General features: G+C 43.6%; 1 protein-coding gene and 1 pseudogene across 3 annotated transcripts in view; one reads left to right on the forward strand and one right to left on the reverse strand.

The window, feature by feature from the left end:
- Positions 1 to 21,467, reverse strand: part of DNAJC15 (DnaJ heat shock protein family (Hsp40) member C15) — a 69,989-nt gene that overhangs the window by 41,959 nt on the left and 6,563 nt on the right. The window lies entirely within an intron of this gene.
- LOC309615550 (integrin alpha-5 pseudogene) lies at positions 2,181 to 6,515 on the forward strand (annotated as a pseudogene). Its single transcript has one exon. The product of its transcript is annotated as an integrin alpha-5 pseudogene (transcript).

Consider the following 21,467-nt stretch of genomic DNA (forward strand, 5'->3'; position numbering starts at 1 on the left):
GAGGTAGAAACAATAGTACAACTTATTCCCTGCTATATTTCCTCTTTGGCCATGGCTCTTGTTGAGTGGCTCCTCTTCCATACCTGTAACTCTCACTGGGTTCTGGAGCATAGTTCCCAACCCCTTGCCTCTTTGCCTGAGTGGATAACTGTTTCCAACTGGTGCTAGTCCCTGGGTGATTCTTCATCCCTTTTTGGTTACTTTAAACTATGCCCACAACTCTGCAAATAGCCCCTTCGTTAAACTATGTTCCAAAAAACCATCCATTACTACCAGGACCCTCAATGATACAAGCATGACTGTACACCAGTCACTACACACAACAAGGCAAAGGCCTATATCAAATGGGTCCTCTACAGGATGCTAAACATGGTGAGCCTCCAACGTTTATGCTAATCTCCCAAAGATCTTTATTTTTAACCTATAGCATTTATTTCACTAATGTATGCTTAGATGTGTTCTGTCTCCTTAAGCTTTTCTAGATAGCAAGAGCTTTTAAAAAAATCTGATGAGGGGCTTCCCTGGTGGCGCAGTGGTTGAGAATCTGCCTGCCAATGCAGGGGACACGGGTTCGAGCCCTGGTCTGGGAAGATCCCACATGCCGCGGAGCAACTGGGCCCGTAAGCCACAACTACTGAGCCTGCGCGTCTGGAGCCTGTGCTCCGCAACAAGAGAGGCCGCGATAGTGAGAGGCCCGCGCACCGTGAGGAAGAGTGGCCCCCACTTGCCGCAACTGGAGAAAGCCCTAGCACAGAAACGAAGACCCAACACAGCCAAAAATAAATAAATAAATAAATAAAATAAATTTATTAAAAAAAAAAAAGACAGGCATCTATGTATATTATAGACATTAAAAACTTAATCAGTATTTTAAAAAAAAATCAAAATCTGATGAACTCTATGGATCAACACCTTAGAAAAGCACAAATATATATATATATATATATATACACCCTAGAAAAGCACAAATATTTTTGAATATAATTTGAGGGAATCCATGGGTTTCCCTGAAGCCCTTCAGCTCACAAACCCCAACATGAGAACCTCTAAAAAATAAATAAATGTGGGGCTTCCCTCATGGCACAGTGGTTGAGAGTCCACCTGCCAATGCAGGGGACACCGGTTGGATCCCTGGTCTGGGAAGATCCCACGTGCCGTGGAGCAGCTAAGCCTGAGTGCCACAACTACCAAGCCTGCACTCTAGAGCCCACGAGCCACAACTACTGAAGCCCGCGTGCCTAGAGCCTGGCTCTGCAACAAGAGAAGCCACCGCAATGAGAAGCCCGTGCACTGAAACAAAGAATAGCTCCTGCTCACCACAACTAGAGAAAGCCCACATGCAGCAACGAAGACCCAAGACAGCCAAAAATAAATAAATTAAATTAATTAATTAAAAAAATTTTTTTTAATAAATGTGGACTTCCCTGGTGGTGCAGTGGTTAAGAATCCACCTGCCAGGGGATTCCCTGGTGGCGCAGTGGTTGAGAGTCTGCCTGCCAATGCAGGGGACACGGGTTCGAGCCCTGGTCTGGTAAGATCCCACATGCTGCGGAGCAACTGGGCCCGTGAGCCACAACTACTGAGCCTGCGCGTCTGGAGCCTGTGCTCCGCAACAAGAGAGGCCACGACAGTGAGAGGCCCGTGCGCCGCGATGAAGAGTGGACCCCGCTCGCCGCAACTAGAGAAAGCCCTCGCACAGAAACGAAGACCCAACACAGCCAAAAATAAATAAATAAATAAAATAAATTAAAAAAAAAAAAAAGAATCCGCCTGCCAATGCAGGGGACACAAGTTGGATCCCTGGTCCAGGAAGATTCCACATGCCGCAGAGCAACTAAACCCGTGAGCCACAACTACTGAGCCTGCGCTCTAGAGCCTGTGCGCTGCAACTACTGAGCCCATGCACCGCAACTACTGAAGCCCGCGCACTCTAGGGCCCGTGCTCTGCAACAAGAGAAGCCACCGCAATGAGAAGCCCACGCACCGCAACGAAGAGTGGCCCCCACTCGCCACAACTAGAGGAAGCCTGCGTGCAGCAATGAAGACCCAACGCAACCAAAAAAAATAAATAAATAAGAAAAAAAATAAAAAATTAAAAATAGAGCTGGGGCTGGGGCGAGGGAAGTGGAGAGGTGCGTCCCCCCCACGCCCCTTCGGGGTGGGGGGCGCGGGCTCAGCGTTCCAGGGACCCAGGAATGCCCCCCCGCCCGCCCCCCGCCCCCCGCCCCCGGCAGGCGGGGGGAGGGCTCAGCCGGGAGTTTGGCAAACTCCTCCCCGCGTTGAGTCATTCGCCTCTGGGAGGTTTAGGAAGCGGCTCCAGGTCGGTGGCCCCAGGACAGGGAAGAGCGGGTGCTATGGGGAGCCGGACGCCAGGGTCCCCTCTCCTCGCCGTGCAGCTGCGCTGGGGCCCCCGGCGCCGATCCCAGCTGCTGCCGCTGCTGCTGCTGCTGCTGCCACCGCCGCCCAGGGTCGGGGGCTTCAACTTAGACGCGGAGGCCCCAGCAGTGCTCTCTGGGTCCCCGGGCTCCTTCTTCGGCTTCTCGGTGGAGTTTTACTGGCCGGGGACAGACGAGGTCAGCGTGCTGGTGGGAGCGCCCAAGGCTAACACCAGCCAGCCAGGAGTGCTGCAGGGCGGTGCCGTCTACCTCTGTCCCTGGGGCACCAGCCCGGCACAGTGCACCCCCATTGAATTTGACAGCAAAGGCTCTTGGATCCTGGAGTCCTCACCGCCGTCCAGCCTCGAGGGAGAGGAGCCTGTGGAGTACAAGTCCCTGCAGTGGTTCGGAGCGACGGTGCGAGCCCATGGCTCCTCCATCTTGGCCTGTGCTCCCCTCTACAGCTGGCGCACCGAGAAGGAGCCGCTGAGCGATCCCGTGGGCACCTGCTACCTCTCCACAGACAACTTCACCCGGATTCTGGAGTATGCGCCCTGCTGCTCAGATTTCAGCCGGGCAGCAGGGCAGGGTTACTGCCAAGGGGGCTTCAGTGCCGAGTTCACCAAGACTGGGCGTGTGGTCCTGGGCGGACCAGGGAGCTATTTCTGGCAAGGCCAGATCCTGTCCGCCACCCAGGAGCAGATTGCAGAATCCTATTACCCCGGGTACCTGATCAACCCAGTTCGGGGGCAGCTGCAGACTCGCCAGGCCAGTTCCATTTACGATGACAGCTACCTGGGATACTCTGTGGCTGTAGGTGAATTCAGTGGTGATGACACAGAAGACTTCGTTGCTGGCGTGCCCAAAGGGAACCTCACCTATGGTTACGTCACCATCCTTAATGGCTCAGATATCCGGTCCATCTACAACTTCTCAGGGGAACAGATGGCCTCCTACTTTGGCTATGCAGTGGCTGCCACAGACGTCAATGGGGACGGGCTGGACGACTTGCTGGTAGGGGCGCCCCTGCTCATGGAGCGGACAGCCGATGGGCGGCCGCAGGAGGTGGGCAGGGTCTACATCTACCTGCAGCGCCCGGCCGGCATGGAGCCCATGCCCACCCTTACCCTCACTGGCCATGATGAGTTTGGTCGATTCGGCAGTTCCCTGACCCCCCTGGGGGACCTGGACCAGGATGGCTACAATGATGTAGCCATTGGGGCTGCCTTTGGTGGGGAGAACCAGCAGGGAGTGGTGTTTGTATTCCCTGGGGGCCCAGGGGGCCTGGCCTCTAAGCCTTCCCAGGTTCTGCTGCCCCTGTGGACAGCTAGCCACACGCCGGACTTCTTTGGCTCCGCCCTTCGAGGAGGCCGAGACCTGGATGGCAACAGATACCCTGATCTGATTGTGGGGTCCTTTGGTGTAGACAAGGCTGTGGTGTACAGGGGTCGCCCCATCGTGTCTGCCAGTGCCTCCCTCACCATCTTTCCCGCCATGTTCAACCCAGAGGAGCATAGCTGCAGCTTGGAGGGGAACCCTGCGGCTTGCATCAATCTCAGCTTCTGCCTCAATGCTTCTGGAAAACACGTTCCTGACTCCATCGGCTTCACGGTGGAGCTCCAGTTGGACTGGCAGAAGCAGAAGGGCGGAGCGCGGCGGGCCCTGTTCCTGGCCTCCCGACAGGCCACCCTGACCCAGACCCTGCTCATCCAGAACGGGGCTCGGGAGGATTGCAGAGAGATGAAGATCTACCTCAGGAACGAGTCAGAGTTTCGAGACAAACTCTCCCCAATTCACATCGCTCTCAACTTCTCCCTGGACCCCCAAGCCCCTGTGGACAGCCACGGCCTTCGGCCCGTCCTACACTACCAGAGCAAGAGCCGCATAGAGGACAAGGCTCAGATCTTGCTGGACTGTGGAGAAGACAATATCTGTGTGCCAGACCTACAGCTGGAAGTGTTTGGGGAGCAGAACCATGTGTACCTGGGCGACAAGAACTCTCTGAACCTCACTTTCCATGCCCAGAATGTGGGTGAGGGCGGCGCCTATGAGGCAGAGCTTCGCGTCACGGCCCCTCCGGAGGCTGAGTACTCAGGACTCGTCAGACACCCAGGGAACTTCTCCAGCCTGAGCTGTGACTACTTTGCTGTGAACCAGAGCCGCCTGCTGGTGTGTGACCTGGGCAACCCCATGAAGGCAGGAGCCAGTCTCTGGGGTGGCCTTCGGTTCACAGTCCCGCACCTCAGGGACACGAAGAAAACCATCCAGTTTGACTTCCAGATCCTCAGCAAGAATCTCAACAACTCGCAAAGTGAAGTGGTTTCCTTCCGGCTCTCCGTGGAAGCTCAGGCCCAGGTCTCCCTTAACGGTGTCTCCAAGCCCGAGGCAGTGCTATTCCCGGTGAGCGACTGGCATCCCCGAGACCAGCCGCAGGAAGAGGGGGACGTGGGCCCTGCTGTCCACCACGTCTATGAGCTCATCAACCTGGGCCCCAGCTCCATTAGCCGGGGCGTGCTGGAGCTCAGCTGTCCCCAGGCTCTGGAAGGTCAGCAGCTCCTCTACGTGACCCGGGTCACAGGACTCAGCAACTGCACCACCAGTCACCCCCCCAACCCACAGGGCCTGGAGTTGGATCCCGAGGGTTCCCAGCACCACCGGCTGCAAAGACGGGATGCTCTGGGCCGGAGCCCTGCCTCCTCAGGGCCTCAGATCCTGAAATGCCCGGAGGCCGAGTGTTTCAGGCTGCGCTGCGAGCTGGGGCCACTGCACCGGCAAGAGAGCCGAAGTCTGCTACTGCATTTCCGCGTCTGGGCCAAGACCTTCCTCCAGCGGGAACACCAGCCATTTAGTCTGCAGTGTGAAGCTGTGTATGAAGCCCTGAAGATGCCCTACCGAATCCTGCCTCGGCAGCTTCCCCGAAAGGAACTGCAGGTGGCCACAGCCGTGCAGTGGATCAAGGCAGAGGGCAGCCACAGCGTCCCGCTGTGGATCATTATCCTAGCCGTCCTCATTGGCCTCCTGCTCCTAGGTCTGCTCATCTATATCCTCTACAAGCTCGGATTCTTCAAACGCTCCCTCCCATACGGCACCGCCATGGAAAAAGCTCAGCTCAAGCCTCCAGCCACCTCTGATGCCTGACTCTTCCCGATCTCCCAGACTCCCAATCCTGAAGGTCCAGTCCCCCCACCCTCAGTCTACTGACAGGGAGGGGGCTGGGCGCTTCCTGAAGGTGCTGAGGGCCAGGGAGAAGCTCCTCTCCCCAGCCCAGAGACATACTTGAAGGGCCAGAGCCGGGAGGTGTGGAGCTGGGGATCCCCTCCCCCCATGCACTGTGAAGGACCCTCGTTTACACATGCCCTCCTCATGGATGGGGGAACTCAGATCCAGGGACAGAGGCCCCAGCCTCCCTGCAGCCTTTGCATTTTGGAGAGTTTCCTGAAAACAACTTGGAACCAGAACTGGGAGATCCAATCCCAGTTTTCCGGCTCAGACGTGCCACCACGACTTCCTGTCCAGTTCCAGCCTGCAAAGATCTGTCCTCAGCCCTGCCAGAAGCCCCCAGTTAAGAACCTGGAACCTGGGGAGCGAGACATGGCAGCTCTGGACAGCCCCCACCCTGGTGGGCCAACAAGGAACAATAACCGTGGATGGTGCCCCAGGCCCCGCTCAGGACAGATCCCACACCAGGATCCACGCTGGCCCAGAACCAGCTGCAAGGGGAATCAGAACTCGAACAGGGCCAGATCGAACCTGGGGCCTGGGGTTGATCTGGGACCCAGACTCAGACATTGGTAACCTAACTAGGCAGATCCAGGACTACATTTGAGCCTGCTCCAGACCTGGGCCTGGAGGCCCAATCCACCTCTGACTCAGGAGAAGTCAGGAATTGCCCAGGACCCTGAAGGGGCCACGATGGCAACAGATCTGGAACCTTAACACTGGCCGGACACAGGCCCTACCAGTCCCCTGGAGAAAGGGGGAGCCCGCTGTCCCCGGCCTGCAGGATCTGTGTTCGGCCCGCCAGCTGCACTGACGCTGCCCTTCCTCTCCCTGCCCAACCCTCCCCTCACCTTGGCTCCGGACACCCGGGACTTATTTAAACTCTGTTGCAAGTGCAATAAACCTGGCCCGGTGCCCCCACTGACAAAATAAATAAATAAATAAACAAACGCTCACTGAAATAAGAAGGGTGTTTCATTTACTTTGAGTTCCTAGAGCATATCAGATCTGCCATTTATATTTCATTTCTCATTCATTCAACAATAGTACAATAAGAAAAATAATGCTAATGCCAGAATTAATCTCTATTTCTGAAGACTAACTTTATAGAAAGATAAACACTAAAGGCCTTGCAACCTTTAAAAACAACAAAAACAAACCCAAATTAGGTAGATCATTGGAGCAAACAAGAATGTTCAATAAATGACCCCAAACTGTGCAATCAAGTCTTACTCATCCACACTGAAAATGGACAAAGTATTAGCATAGCTAATCAACAACTCATTTCTTATTGGAATTAAATTACTTATTGGAAGGGGATTGTATCTGATTTACCTCTTTAATAGTATTTTCAATTAATTTGATATTAAAATAGTTTATACCTTTTGAGCATAAACAATTGATAACAAAAATCTATTATCTGGAAGTTGAACTCAACTTGAAATTTTAAAACTATTATGCATCCTGCACTACCAGATTTTTGTACTCTGTAATAAGAATAAAGGTCTTCCGCATAAAGTTTTCTATGGAAATACTAAGACTGTCAGAGAGATAAGCAAATAAGTTAAAACTTTAACCTCAAACGGTCCAGAATAAGAATATTATTTGTTTCCTAGAGAAAAATATTTATCTACTACCTGTTTTTCAGTCACTAGAAAGTCATTTGTATTTTTTTTTCAGACACAAATTTAAGAGAGCTCTAAAACAACAAATTCCACCAACTCTCCACATATGTGAATGACCCAAACAGAAAAAAGAGATCATCTAGTTGCAAATACAGAAGACAGGAAGCACAGGAAAATCCATCTGAAATCTGAGCAAGTAGTTCACGCAGAACTCTCAGCCATACCTTTATCTGATCTTAAATTTTTTAAAGTAAAATAACATCTAAAGCATACTGGGGCTTAAAAAAAAAAGCCCATGGTTCATTTGGCATAACTGTGTAAATATCAGAAAATTCCATCAACATCTTCTCTATTTGACTACTGTTGAAAAAAATTTCACATATGCTTTATCACTATGCTATTTCACATTTATTTAAACTTCAGTGTTGTACCTTCAGGCTAACAGGATCTATTTTATTTCTTTTATATACGCAACACCATATTTGATCTATGTCAAGCACAATGATGTGCTTCAATTTTTATTCTGAATTTTTTTTAAACAATGATGCTTTACAACTAAATTGCCAGTAACAGAACAAAAACGACATTGAAAAGACAATTTAAAAGCAAAATGGAGAGTGAGGCATAAGTGTTAGTATCATAAGTACTGTCATTGTCTACCAACTAGGCAATAACCAGGTTAAATGTCTATGATTGCTCACGCAACTAGACTGATATCACGTTACATCTGTGTTTTTACAGAAACTAGGGAAATGTTGCTACTTCTTTGACTTAGGGAAATTAGAATATGGGCTGAAAATAAGACAGGCAGTGTGATTTAAAAAGAAAGATACGTATACACCTGCACTCTGGCCTAAGCTAAAATGGCCATAGGTGTCAAACATATGTAGGAGACAGTAGATGGTAAATGTGGGTGCCATACAAGGTATTTTTGTTGTTGTTGTTGTTGTTTTAAATATCCACAAGGCTGCCTTCAGGAAGTTTTAGTTTTGAAACTTTTTCTTTGAAGGTTCAGCTGGATGGAAAAGTAGCTAACACTTTCTAGGCCTGCAGAAGATCTAAATAAATTCTTAGATACATTTTTTTCTATATAAAATTATGCAAGCACATATTTAGAACAAGTTGATCTTTCTATAAAAAAGGTATATATGTGCAAATATATACCTAAAACTAATACAGTTACAAATCAGTTAAAAATTCTACCAACTAATTCTTTTACAACTGGTCCAGACCAGTGTTTGGGGAAAGTGGTCTATATAAGGAAAATAGAAAAATTCCATTCATATCAAATTTGGAAATTCAGTTTTTAACAATCTCATCATGGTCACCACAGAAAATACAGATGATATGTATACATATAACTAATTCATGTGTTATTGGCCAATGGTATTGTAAGTTTTAAAAAATTCATAGCAACTTTAAATTATATTTCTCAAAAATGCCAAAAAGCATAGTTTTCACTGCATCCCCTTTGACCATACACAATGCATGAATATTTTAGATTTTAAAATGTCCAAGCATATGTATAATAGCATTGCAGAAATTAACGAACAGTAAATTCCCAATGAAATCACTGACTGATTTAAAGTGGTTGGAGAGTTACCAAAACGAATCCTCTGCCTAGGGACTTCCCTGGTGGCACAGTGGTTAAGACTCTGCACCCCCAATGCAGGGGGCCGGGGTTTGATCCCTGGTTAGGGAACTAGCTCCCACATGCATGCCACAGCTTGCCTGCAAGCTGCAACAAAGCAGGCCACGTGCCGCAAATAAGACCCGGCGCAACTAAATAAATAAATAGAATAAATAAATAAATACATATATTTAAAAAAAGACTCTTCTACCTAGACTGCTAAAGCTGACCGGAGAAAAGTCTTATGAACACACTACATAGCACCATTAAAAAATTATGGTTTCTGATGGCGGCTGGGCTTTCAAATCCACTCAGTATCATCATCTCCTTCATCCTTGATTCATACCATTCCCCATTCCTTTTTGCCCTTACTGTTCTAAATTTTACTTTTGTCATTAGCCTTCATGTTTTTCACCCATGAAGCAAGCATGAACTTCCTCAGTCTTCCACCCTTTCACCCCTGAATGTATAATCCATGTGCTTCAAAGTTAATCAAGCCTGGGCTCCAATTTCAGCTCAACATTTACCAAATCTGTGACCCTAAGCTGATCTCTCTAGGCCCATTTCCTCATCTATAAAATGGGAATGTGGGAATGTGAAAACCTAATCACAGTGTGCTCAAAATGATTTATGAGAAAAGATTATGAAAAATGACCAACGCACTGTATAAACATGGCAGATGTCTGTTAGCTCTTTATTCACACCCACAATTTTACTCTTATTCCTTTCTGTTCTTCTCTGCTCATTCCTCCTGGAAAATCCCTGCTTATTTCAAATAGCTTTAAGGTCACCTCCAGGTAAAACTTTCGCCACCCATCTCCTCACTCAAGTATAAGTTTTTAGTGACCCCATAGTACTTAGCAGTTCTATTATAGTACATAGCACATTATTTAATAATGGCTTACCTATTTCAAACCCTTTCTAACATGTGAGCTTCTGGAGGTAGGGACTGTTTACTTCTTCGGATTTCCGAAATCTAACAAAGTACCTAGTACATAGTAGCTTCTCAAAAGTTAATATAATGGGATGAAAATGATCTTAAGAAGCATCCCCACTATCCAGATGCCTTTTGGAACTTGAATTATTTGTGTACTGTATTGGTGTCTGCTAGTGAATGGAATTATGATGGGAATGGGAAAATATAATGGAAAATGATAGTTAAATTTAATTAAGAAATTAACACATAATCATGTCTCAAAATATTCTGGACCAGGTATATATATCCAAAAGTCTCACAGAAGAAAAAGAAAATGAAGTTAAGGGCCTGTGCCAGGTAAATTTCATTACAAAAATGAAATGAATATAACTCACAGATCCATGTAGAAAAACATGAAGGAGTAACTGAATTGTTAAACAAAGAAAAATAACAAAACTCCAAATAAAAAAAGTCAGGCATTTTTTCAAGCAGCCATTTGGAGACTCTCTCCCATCTCTGAGTATTTCAAAGAGATAGACAATAAACAATAGAAATCAGAAAAATATACAACGGAAAGTGACATGTGCTATGAAGAAAATTAAGCAGCCAAAGAATTATGTGTGGGGACTTCCCTGGTGGCACAGTGGTTAAGAATCTGCCTGCCAATGCAGGGGACACGGGTGTGAGCCCTGGTCGGGGAAGATCCCACATGCTGCAGAGCAACTAAGCCCGTGCACCACAACTACTGAAGCCCGCGTGCCTAGAGCCCATGCTCTGCAACAAGAGAAGCCACCACAGTGAGAAGCCTGTGCACTGCAACGAAGAGTAGCCCCCGCTCACTGCAACTAGAGAAAGCCCACGCGCAGCAACGAAGACCCAACGCAGCCAAAATAAATAAATAAAAACAAATAAATAAATTAATTTTTAAAAAAGCCAACAAGATTTGTTGAGAGACCGGATGTGAGGTATAAAAGAGAGAAGATGATGAATGGATAAAGAAAATGTGGTGCACGTGTACAGTGGAATATTATTCACCCATAAAGAGAAGGAAAGTCTAGCATTTGTGACAACATGGATGAACCTGGAGGACATTACACAAAGTGAAATAAAACCAGACACAGAAAGACAAATATTGATTGATCTCACATACATGTGGAATCTAAAAAAGTCAAAAACTCATGGAAGCAGAGAGTAGAACAGTGGTTAACAGAGGCTGGGGTGGGAGAAATGGGGTGATGTGGGTCAAAGTTCCTGTCAGATGAATAAGTTTTATACTTGAAATTTGCTAAGAGTAGTAGACCTAAGCGTTCTCACCGCATGTGTACATACATGTGCGCACGCACACACACATATATACACACAGAAGGTAACAATGTGAGGTGACCAATGTGTTAATTAGCTTGAATTATGGTGATCATTTCACAATGTATATGTCTATTAAATCATGTTGTACACCTTACATATATACAATCTTTATTTGTCAATTATACCTCCGTAAAGCTGGGGGGAAAGAATGTCAAGGTTATTGCCTTACAGAACTGGAAGAATGGAGTTGCCTTTTGCTGGGAGGAAAGTCTGTGAGAGGAAGTGGGGCAGAGGGAAGGGCTGTCATAAGCTCCTTTGGTCTTGCTTTTCTAGAACACTTGCCACCCTGAGAGTGATAAATAAAACCCAAGCAAAGCTGTACATGAATTCCTAACACCTGGGGAAGAAACGGTCTCATCTACTAATGGAAAAGAAGAATGAGCAGGTTGTCTCAAAATACATCCCTTCTTTGTTATCTTGCAGTGGTTCAGTTCTCAAGGGTTAATCACAAGCAAATCACTTTCTGCTGAACTCAGTGTTTTATGCTGCCTTATTATTTGGTTCAATTTCTACAAAGAAAGCTCTTTGAATTTAAACAGCAAGTGGAAAGGAGAAAAAAGGGAAGAAACAAGAAAGACTGCTTGCCAAATCAGCAGAATTTGAGAAAGAGAGGTAGTGCACATGCAGATCAAAAGAAGGAGAGCAAGGGAATTTATATTCCAGAAAAAGTGTCAGACATGATAAAATGACATTAGGAAGAGAATTTTTACAATTATCCTTCCCTAAAATTTTCAAGCTGGCATGAATGTCCCAGATTTTCATATCTAAATCCACCTGGCCCTTACCATTACTGTTCCATTGCCAAAAAAAAATACACTTGAACTTCTCTCAAAGCACCAATTTTTTAATTAATTTAAGTGAAAAATTTAAATTAAGTAAAAAGAAAAAGCAATGTTTAAACATCTTACTTGCTTGACTTTAAAGTCACTTAATTTATTTTAAACCATAGGCAAGCATTAATATCTACAGCAAGACTAGAGAGTAAATAAAAGGGCAAAACAAAAACAAACTGAAACAATAAAACAAAACCCAAAAGCAAACATAACAAGAAACAAAACTCTCAGGCTCAGGACAAATGAGTACTTCTCCACTCCAATATAATGAACAAAAAATTCTCCAAACTTAAATCCTTGCTATAACTGATGATCTTACGAATAACCTTTTAAGTACTGTTTAGCATATACTCAGGGACCCACTGATACAAACCTTGTCTCTAATAACGCAAGCAGCTTTCTTTGTTAAATGTGACTAGTCAGAAAGTCCTGTCCCAATACCAACCTAGTCCTGGTCGCCTCAGAGAGTACCAGGAGTCCCTGGGTTCATCGTAGGTTTGCCAAACCAGGCTGCACATTTGGCTTCAAGTTCTCAAACCCAAGGATACTGTTGACGGTTCACTTTATGTGTCAGTTTGGCTAGGTCAGTCAACTAAACCTCAGTCTAGGTGTTGCTGTGTAGGTATTTGGTACATGTGGCTAACATCTATAATCAGCTGACTTTATTAAGTAAAGCAGTTTATCTTTGATAATGTAGGTGTGACTCATCCAATCAGTTGAAAGGCCTTAAGAAAACTGAGACTTCCCTGAGGAAGTAGTAATTCTGCCTCAAGACTTAGCTGCTGTCTGAAAGTTGCCAGCCTGCAGGCCTGCCCCACAAATTTTAGACTTGCCAGCCCACACAACTGTGTAAGCCAATTCCTGGAAATAGATGAATAATACATTCTACTTAGTTCTGTTTCTTTGGAGAACCCTGGCTGATACATATTTCTACTGTGTTTCAGGACCAGAAAATAATGCTTTTAGGCATATCGCCCTGACTCATTCATTATTCACTAATTCAACATTTATTTAAACATTTAATCGGGGTGCTTACTACAAACCAGGCACTGTACTAGGGGTAGAGATATGGCTCAATAAGGTCGCCTCACAAAGGTTACAAACTGATTCACAATCTCAAAACAAAACCTGCCAGTCCTCAAAACCTTACTAGTTTGCTTTTATATTTTATTTCTCCATAAATTTATCTAATTTCTTTTAGAACTTACTAGATTTTTAGCCAGAAATATTTCTTAGGATAATAAAGGGATGGTTATTCTAGTTGTCAATGACTCTCAAAAGTGGACACATGACACACCCTCTCTTAGGACCAGATTTTAAATCAGATCATGGACCATAGATAAGATTCCCTCTAGGCTATTTGCAAAGGCACATGGTTGTAACCCCATCCCTTTGTCATGTTACCGCATGATACCTCATCAATGTGCAGAGACACTGGAGTTAAGATCCACTGCTTTATACAGCTGCACTGAGATAACCAATGTGCTGAGAATAATCTAGTGCACAGATTTTACTAATTAGTGTTAACATATTCCATCAAATTTGAAACAAGCATGCCCTAACTAAAAACTCTCTTTAAGGTGTATACAACTATAATAATATAGTAATTGATATTTTTTTAATTGGTAAAAACTTTCACTTTAACACTAGGTTTAACCTGAGGGAGAGATTCCATTTTTCTATCTTTATTACAATTTAGTAAGTCAGTGCTAGTAGGGAGTAGTGGAAGTAAAACGCTGAAAGACGGTTTCAGCAGATAGTTGATCAGAGGCTGCCAATAAGAAACTTGCACTTACCCTTACATGTTTTCCCTGTGAGCTGGTCCCTACCTGTGTCTGGACCGGGTCACTTCCCAAAATAAGCTCTCCATCCTCTGAAGCTGCTGGCTCTGAGTAAGGGAGTTGGGGTATCTGAGTCTTATCCCTACTACCCTCATTCAGTTGAGTCTAATATGTCTCCACCCTTCTGTTTCACCACTGTTCATATAAAGATAGTATTATTGACCCCAGTCCCTAACACAGAAGGATGTCTGGTATATATATATGGCTTCTCAGTTACTAAATAGCAAAGAAAAATGGAACGACTCTAGATAGGCAGCAGGAACAAGTAAATTTCCAAATATGAAAGAAATCAATGCCAACAGTACCCTCTCCCCTATTCAAATACTCCCACCTCTCTACATCCCAGTTTATTTCTCTATTGTAATCCCAGACTACAACTTCATAACTTGTCTCCTTTACTGAACTGTGAGCCTCTAGAGAGCAAGAAGCAGGCATTATTCATCTTTGTATTCCTAGAATACGTATGGGTTAAATAAAAGTTAGTGTTAATTGACTGGATGGATGAATGTATGTGTAGATGGTTAGGTAGACAGGTGGCCAGTTGCTAAGTACTCTGCTTCTGGGTCATAGATGGCTTCTGAGAAGAGTCCAGATAAAACTGAAGGATAGGGTCAATGCTAGACCAAGAGGGCAAAGGGAGGATACAGGAGAGAACAAAGGTTAGAAGCTGGGAAACCTGAATTCTGATTGAGATTCTGCCCTTAACTCACGGTGACCTTAGGTTATTGCAGTTGAATATATGTGTATGTTGGAGGGCAGGGATCATCTACAGAATATGCTAAATATAGACTAGACCAGTAACCTATGAAATATTTCAAACATAGAGCAGACAACTTGTAAAATATAAGTCAACTTCCATCTATGTAACAATACGGAATCATCTCAAGATAATAACCCTAAGCAGACAGGCCAAAAAGGGGCAAGATTTTCAAAGCCAAATTCTAATTAGAAAATTAAACCAGAATGATACTGAAAGATGACTTCAGTGTGTGGAAGATATCTGTTAGGAAGTAAGAACTATGGCAAGCTTTACATCCGTGCTCTGTGGCTCTTCATGCTAGATGTGTCAAGTCTATCAATGAAGCTTCTGAGACGTGTTCTTTGGCCTGAAGCTTCAGATATATCTGCTCTAAAAAGCTGGGTCTTCTGGGCAATTCAAGGTTCATTTAGTTCTAGGAGTTAGTTTCTTTAACTTGTTCATCACTGCTATTTTATTCACTGGCCCTAAATTTCTCTCTTTCAAATTTAAGGATTTTCCTTAGTTCTTCCTATTATCTAAAATTTGGAGAAAAGGGACTTTTTTTACCTAACAGATATCCTTTATCATTTTGTTATTGTACTGACTTTTATTAAATTATTTTTGTCCAGTAACTTCCTGAATTAAGAGTTCTACACTATTCCTGAATTAAGTTCTACACTATTTTAGCCTACTTTCAAATAAGCCTTCCCTGCCTCTTTCCCCCTCACACAATCACACACTTCTCCCACCAATTCATTTATATATTTTCTCTTTCGGGAAATGTTCCATTTCTATTTGACTTTTGAAAGGTGCAAACAGAAGTACACACAGTACTCTAGGAACAGACACATTATACTTTTATACAGAAAAGATATGTTTTGGGAATTCCCTGGTGGTCCAGTGGTTAGGACTCTGCACTTCCACTGCAGGGGGCCCAGTTCGATCCCTGGTTGGGGAACTAAGATCCCACACACACACACAAAAAAGATATGTTTCTCTTTTGTTTTCAATAGTTTCCATAAGATGTCCAATGTTTTGTTGGTATTTTTAGAGCTGAAAGAAATGACAGAAAACATCTAGCCAAAACCCACTCCACTTCCTCCATTTTTACGGAGGAAGACACTGAGGTCCTGAATAGCCACATGCCTTGTCCAAGTTGCAGCCATTGTTTTCTGTTTGTTTGTTTGTGTTGTTTTGTTTTTAATTTAATTTATTTATTTTTGGCTACGTTGGGTCTTCATTGCTGCACACGGGCTTTCTCTAGTTGCAGCAAGTGGGGGCTACTCTTTGTTGCTGTGCACGGGCTCCAGTAGTTGTGGTGCGTGGGCTCAGTAGTTGTGGCACACGGGCTTAGTTGCTCCACGGCATGTGGGATCTTCCCGGACCAGGGCTCGAACCTGTGTCCCCTGCATTGGCAGGCGGATTCTTAACCACTGCGCCACCAGGGAAGCGCCACTGCAATTGTTATCAGTGTCTGCACTGGGACTGGAACACAGGTTTCCTAATTCCAGACCAGAGCCTAGGTCTTCAAGCAACAATTTAATCTCCTACAGTCTTTTAATAGATTATAAAAATTATTCAATTATCTTTCCAGTGTGAGCTCATACTCAATGAAACATCCCTAACTGACTTCAGTGCCCATTCACAAACCTTTTGCCTTGTACAACTTCTTACTAGGTAGTTTGATAAATTACCCAGAGAAAATAGTGTCACTTAATTGTCTAATGTCAAGTTAGATCCTAGCACTGGTCCTTGATGTCCTCACTCCTTATAATTCCCTATTTTTTTTCCACAAAATTTTACCTTCCCTCAACCTCCAACAAGAAGTTGTATGTTCAAAACTCCTACATTTAATATAAAACCAACCAGTTTGTTAAGTATGAAAGTAGGATTACTAGTACCTCCTTCAACTTCTGGATGGGGCCACGTGGCAATCTGTCACACTCCAGTATAAAGGCCATTACTAATGAGAGGCATCCATTTAGCCAACAACTCAAAGCCTTACAATTGTCAAGGGAGTGGTTCAATGAACATTCTCAAACTGATGCTACGAATTCAAATTGGGACAATCTGTCTTGAAGGTAATTTTACCATAGGAATCAACAGCCTTAAACATATTCATGTCGTTAGGCTCAGAAAATAATCAGAGAGGTGCATAAAAACTTTTATATGAGAATATTCATCAGTGCATTATTTATAATATATAAAACTGGAAACAATTTGAATACCCAACAATAGGGGAATAATTAAATAAATTAAGGCACATCTAAAATATGCATCCACAATTAAATAATATATTGAGGAATGTTTACAGACCATGTTAGAGAATAAAAGCAAGTTATACGACAGCATGTTCAGCATATACGCACACAGAAAAAAAATGGACTGCTATAAAACAAAACATTAACAGTAGTTATATATTCTTATTACCTACCTTTCATCACTAAAACAAAATCTTTGGACCTCAACTTTGGAATTCAAAGAAATATGGTTTGAATTGCTCTCTACATATCAGCAAGATAACCTTGGCCAAGTTACTTAACCTCTATACTAGAGCTTCCTCATCTGTAAAATGAGGTAAACAATACCTACCTCCTTGGGTTGCTATGAATTTTTAAAAATTAGGACATACATATACATCACCTAATATTTTACATGTGGTAAACATTCAATAAATGGTATCTACTTCAATTACTATATGATATTATTATACAATTGTTTCTTTTAAAATCAGGGGAAAAAAATAAAGGTTAAAAAAGAAAAGTTGTGGAAGATCCCACCAGTCAGAAGGATTTAATAAATAACTTCTTAAGTCAGAAAACCCTCTGATCTGTCTACTTTAAAAACAAATTCTTCAATAGAAACAAATATACCTCATCTTTGGTATCTCCCTTTTAATCCTGCACTTAATTTTGCACCCTGATCATAAAAGTGATCTTGCTGTGTCTCTAGCTAGCCTCCTCCCTATCATGTACTTTTTTTTAACATCTTTACTGGAGTATAATTGCTTTACAATGGTGTGTTAGTTTCTGCTATATAACAAAGTGAATCAGCTATATGTATACATATATCCCCATATCCTCTCCCTCTTGCGCCTCCCTCCCACCCTCCCTATCCCACCCCTCTAGGTGGTCACAAAGCACCTAGCTGATCTCCCCGTGAGATGCAGCTGCTTCCCACTAGCTATCTATTTTACATTTGGTAGTGTATATATGTCAATGCTACTCTCTCACTTAGTCCCAGCTTACCCTTCCCCCTCACCGTGTTCTCAAGTTCATTCTCTGCATCTGCGTCTTTATTCCTGTCCTGCCCCTAGGTTCATCAGAACCTTTTTTTTTTTAAGATTCCATATATATGTATTAGCATGTGGTATTTGTTTTTCTCTTTATGACTTACTTCACTCTGTATGACAGACTCTAGGTCCATCCACCTCACTACAAATAACTCAATTTCATTTCTTTTTATGGCTGAGTAATATTCCATTGTATATATGTGCCACATCTCCTATCATGTACTCTTACAAGCTTTTACTATACTGACTTTGAAGTCCCTGGCAAGCACCCCTTAAACTCTCTCTTTCGGCTTACCTGCAACACCTTGTAATTCAGTTATTCTTCTTGCTTGGGAAATCATCCCATTTCCTGAAAGCTATTTTTACTCCCTTACAATAGGGTCTTTTACTTTAAGGCTGTAATTTCTTACAATAGCAATGCTTATAGCTTAATTTCATTACACAATATTCTTTTCTTCCTTTTTGAGTTAAGGTGAAATAAAATTAACTCTGCTTTGAAGTTTAAGAATTTTTAAACAGGGCTTCCCTGGTGGCGCAGTGGTTAAGAATCCGCCTGCCAATGCAGGGGACACAGGTTAGAGCCCTGGTCCGGGAAGATCCCACATGCCATGGAGCAACTAAGCCCATGCACCACAACTACTGGGCCTGCGCTCTAGAGCCCGTGAGCCCCAACTGCTAAGCCCACATGCTACAACTACTGAAGCCCACGCGCCTAGAGCCTGTGCTCCGCAACAAGAGAAGCCACCACAATGAGAAGCCCATGCACCACAATGAAGAGGAGCCCCCGCTCGCCGCAACTAGAGAAAGCCCAAGCGCAGCAACAAAGACCCAATGCAGCCAAAAATAAATAAAATAAATAAATTTATTTAAAAAAAACAGAATTTTAAAACATATCTTGAAGCTTCTGAAGACTCTGAAAATTACCACAAAAACCAAGACTGTGTATCATTTCTTGGAGTTGAATTTCATCAATTTCTGATATCTAAATGATGGAGAAATAATATGGTACAGTAAAAAAGTCAAGGACTTTTAGAGTCAAAATTGGTTTCACATCCTAGTCCTGCCACTTACTAGCTATATGACCTTGAGAAAGTTAGTTAACCTCTTTGATCCTCAGTTTTCTTATATGTAAAATGGTGAAAAGTAACATCTAACTTCATGGGTTATTATGAGAAGCGGGAGAATATAATACAGTACCTGGTAAAGAGCATTCACTAAATGTTAGTTCATTTCCTCCCTAACTATTTGTTTGCATATCATAAACTCAATACATTCATGCATATCATTAATTTTTACCTTATTTTTATACATTCAATGATTAAAAATTTAAAATATTACTAATATTATGGGGGTAAGAGACAGGTATGAAACTTGTTACCTTATAAAAAGTTTAAACGATCAGGAAGCACTGTTTGAAGACAAACTCAGAAAAACAATAAAGGTTATTAAAAAACAAAAATCATGAGAAGATCCCACATGGTCACAGCTTTTGTACTGGCCAAAAGTGATTTTATACTACAAGCACCTGAAACAATCCCCTACAAAATCTCACAGTTAAAAAATCTTACCATATTGATCAAATACAGACAATAAACTTAGTTCTAGGAAGAGATCCATTGACACAAAACTGAGAGTAAAAGAGTCAACGATTCTAAACTGTTTCTGAATAGTAGTATATCACAAGCTTTCTAGCATGGAAGGAAAGAATGAAATGGGTTACCCCAAATGGAAATATACAAATTAGGTATCAATTCATGGCACTTACTAAAACTTCTACTTAAAATTCTTTACCTCCAGCGAGCAACTAAGCCTGTGCACCACAACTACTGAGCCTGTGCTCTAGAGCCCGCAAGCCACAACTACTGAGTCTGCGCACCACAACTACTGAAGCCCACAAACATAGAGCCCGTGCTCTGCAACAAGAGAAGCCACCGCAATGCGAAGCCCGCGCACTGCAATGAAGAGTAGCCCCTGCTCGCTGTAACTAGAGAAAGCCCACACGCAGCAACAAAGACCCAACGCAACCAAAAATAAAAATAAATTAATTAGTTAAAAAAAAAATCTTTACCAAAACCACGTAACACATTTAGAAATACTGTAAGTACTATACAGTAATAAAGTTCTTGGTGAGTAAAACTTTAACATCATTGCAGCTAGGCTGTATGTCTATGGCTGCTTCTGCTTTACAACAGCAGAGTTTGGTAGTGTGACAGAAGCCATAAGGTCTGCAAACCTAAAATACTATTCAGCCCTTTACAAAAGAAGTTTGCTGCCCTCTGTCCTTGAGGGTGGCAATCCTGGCTCACTCATCTCCTCCCCCCACACACCTAGTATATAGCTTCTATGTATTTGGTGTTAAAAAAAAAATCTATTATACTGAATTGAATCAACAAACTTTAAAAACAGAGCTGGAGACTGCCTGTGTTATCAGAGGCATCAAGCAATAAAGTTACCAAAATTTGGAAAAGCACATCAGAAGAAGTCAGAGTATCATGTGTACTCTGACTACACCTAATATTTAATACATGCTTATATTTTATGCCTCTCTTTACCATTAAAAAAAAATCAGGGCTTCCCTGGTGGCGCGGTGGTTGGGAGTCTGCCTGCCAATGCAGGGGACACGGGTTCGAGCCCTGTTCTGGGAGGATCCCACGTGCCGCGGAGCAGCTGGGCCCGTGAGCCACAACTACTGAGCCTGCGCGTCTGGAGCCTGTGCTCCGCGGCAAGAGAGGCCGCGATAGTGAGAGGCCCGCGCACCGCGATGAAGAGTGGCCCCCGCTTGCCACAGGTAGGGAAAGCCCTCGCACAGAAATGAAGACCCAACACAGCCATAAAATAAATAAAATAATAAATACTTTAAAAAAAAATCAGAGAGAGAATATCATTTATCTTAGTCTTTTTTATTCATTAAGGCCGTCAGTTCATCATACTGTAAAACATGTCCTCTAATCCTCTGTTTTTCTTCCATCTCGTTGTTTCATTCCTTTGTTAATTTAATTATTCAGTGGATTTATAGAGCAGTAACCAAGGTTGGTACCATGTTGAGAACTGAGAGAACAACGATCCTTAAACCTTGGTCCTTGCCTGTAAAGAATATCTAATTTTAGTTTAAAAGACATGTTTCAAAAAAGGAGAAGAAGCACTATTTAAATAATGCCAGCAAATCAGCAAGTGGGCCAAGTCAGGTATCTGTTACTATCACCTAGTTTCAAATATCCACCAGAAAAACACACACACACAAACACACATTACTTTAAATGTTCCACCATCTTGAATCAAAGAACTTCTGAGAACTGGGAAAATAGCCCACTCCATCATAGCTGCTACTGCTGGGGGGAAAAAAAAAGCATCAAAATTGTTTACAGGGCTTCCCTGGTGGCGCAGTGGTTGAGAATCTGCCTGCCAATGCAGAGGACACGGGTTCGAGCCCTGGTCTGGGAAGATCCCACATGCCACGGAGCAACTGGGCCCGTGAGCCACAATTACTGAGCCTGCGCGTCTGGAGCCTGTGCTCCGCAACAAGAGAGGCTGCGATGGTGAGAGGCCTGTGCACCGCGATGAAGAGTGGTCCTCACTTGCCACAACTAGAGAAAGCCCTCGCACAGAAACGAAGACCCAACACAGTCATAAAA

The sequence above is a fragment of the Balaenoptera borealis genome, assembly GCF_965194805.1.
Source record: "Balaenoptera borealis genome assembly, chromosome: 18".
Classification (NCBI taxonomy): Eukaryota; Metazoa; Chordata; class Mammalia; order Artiodactyla; family Balaenopteridae; genus Balaenoptera; species Balaenoptera borealis.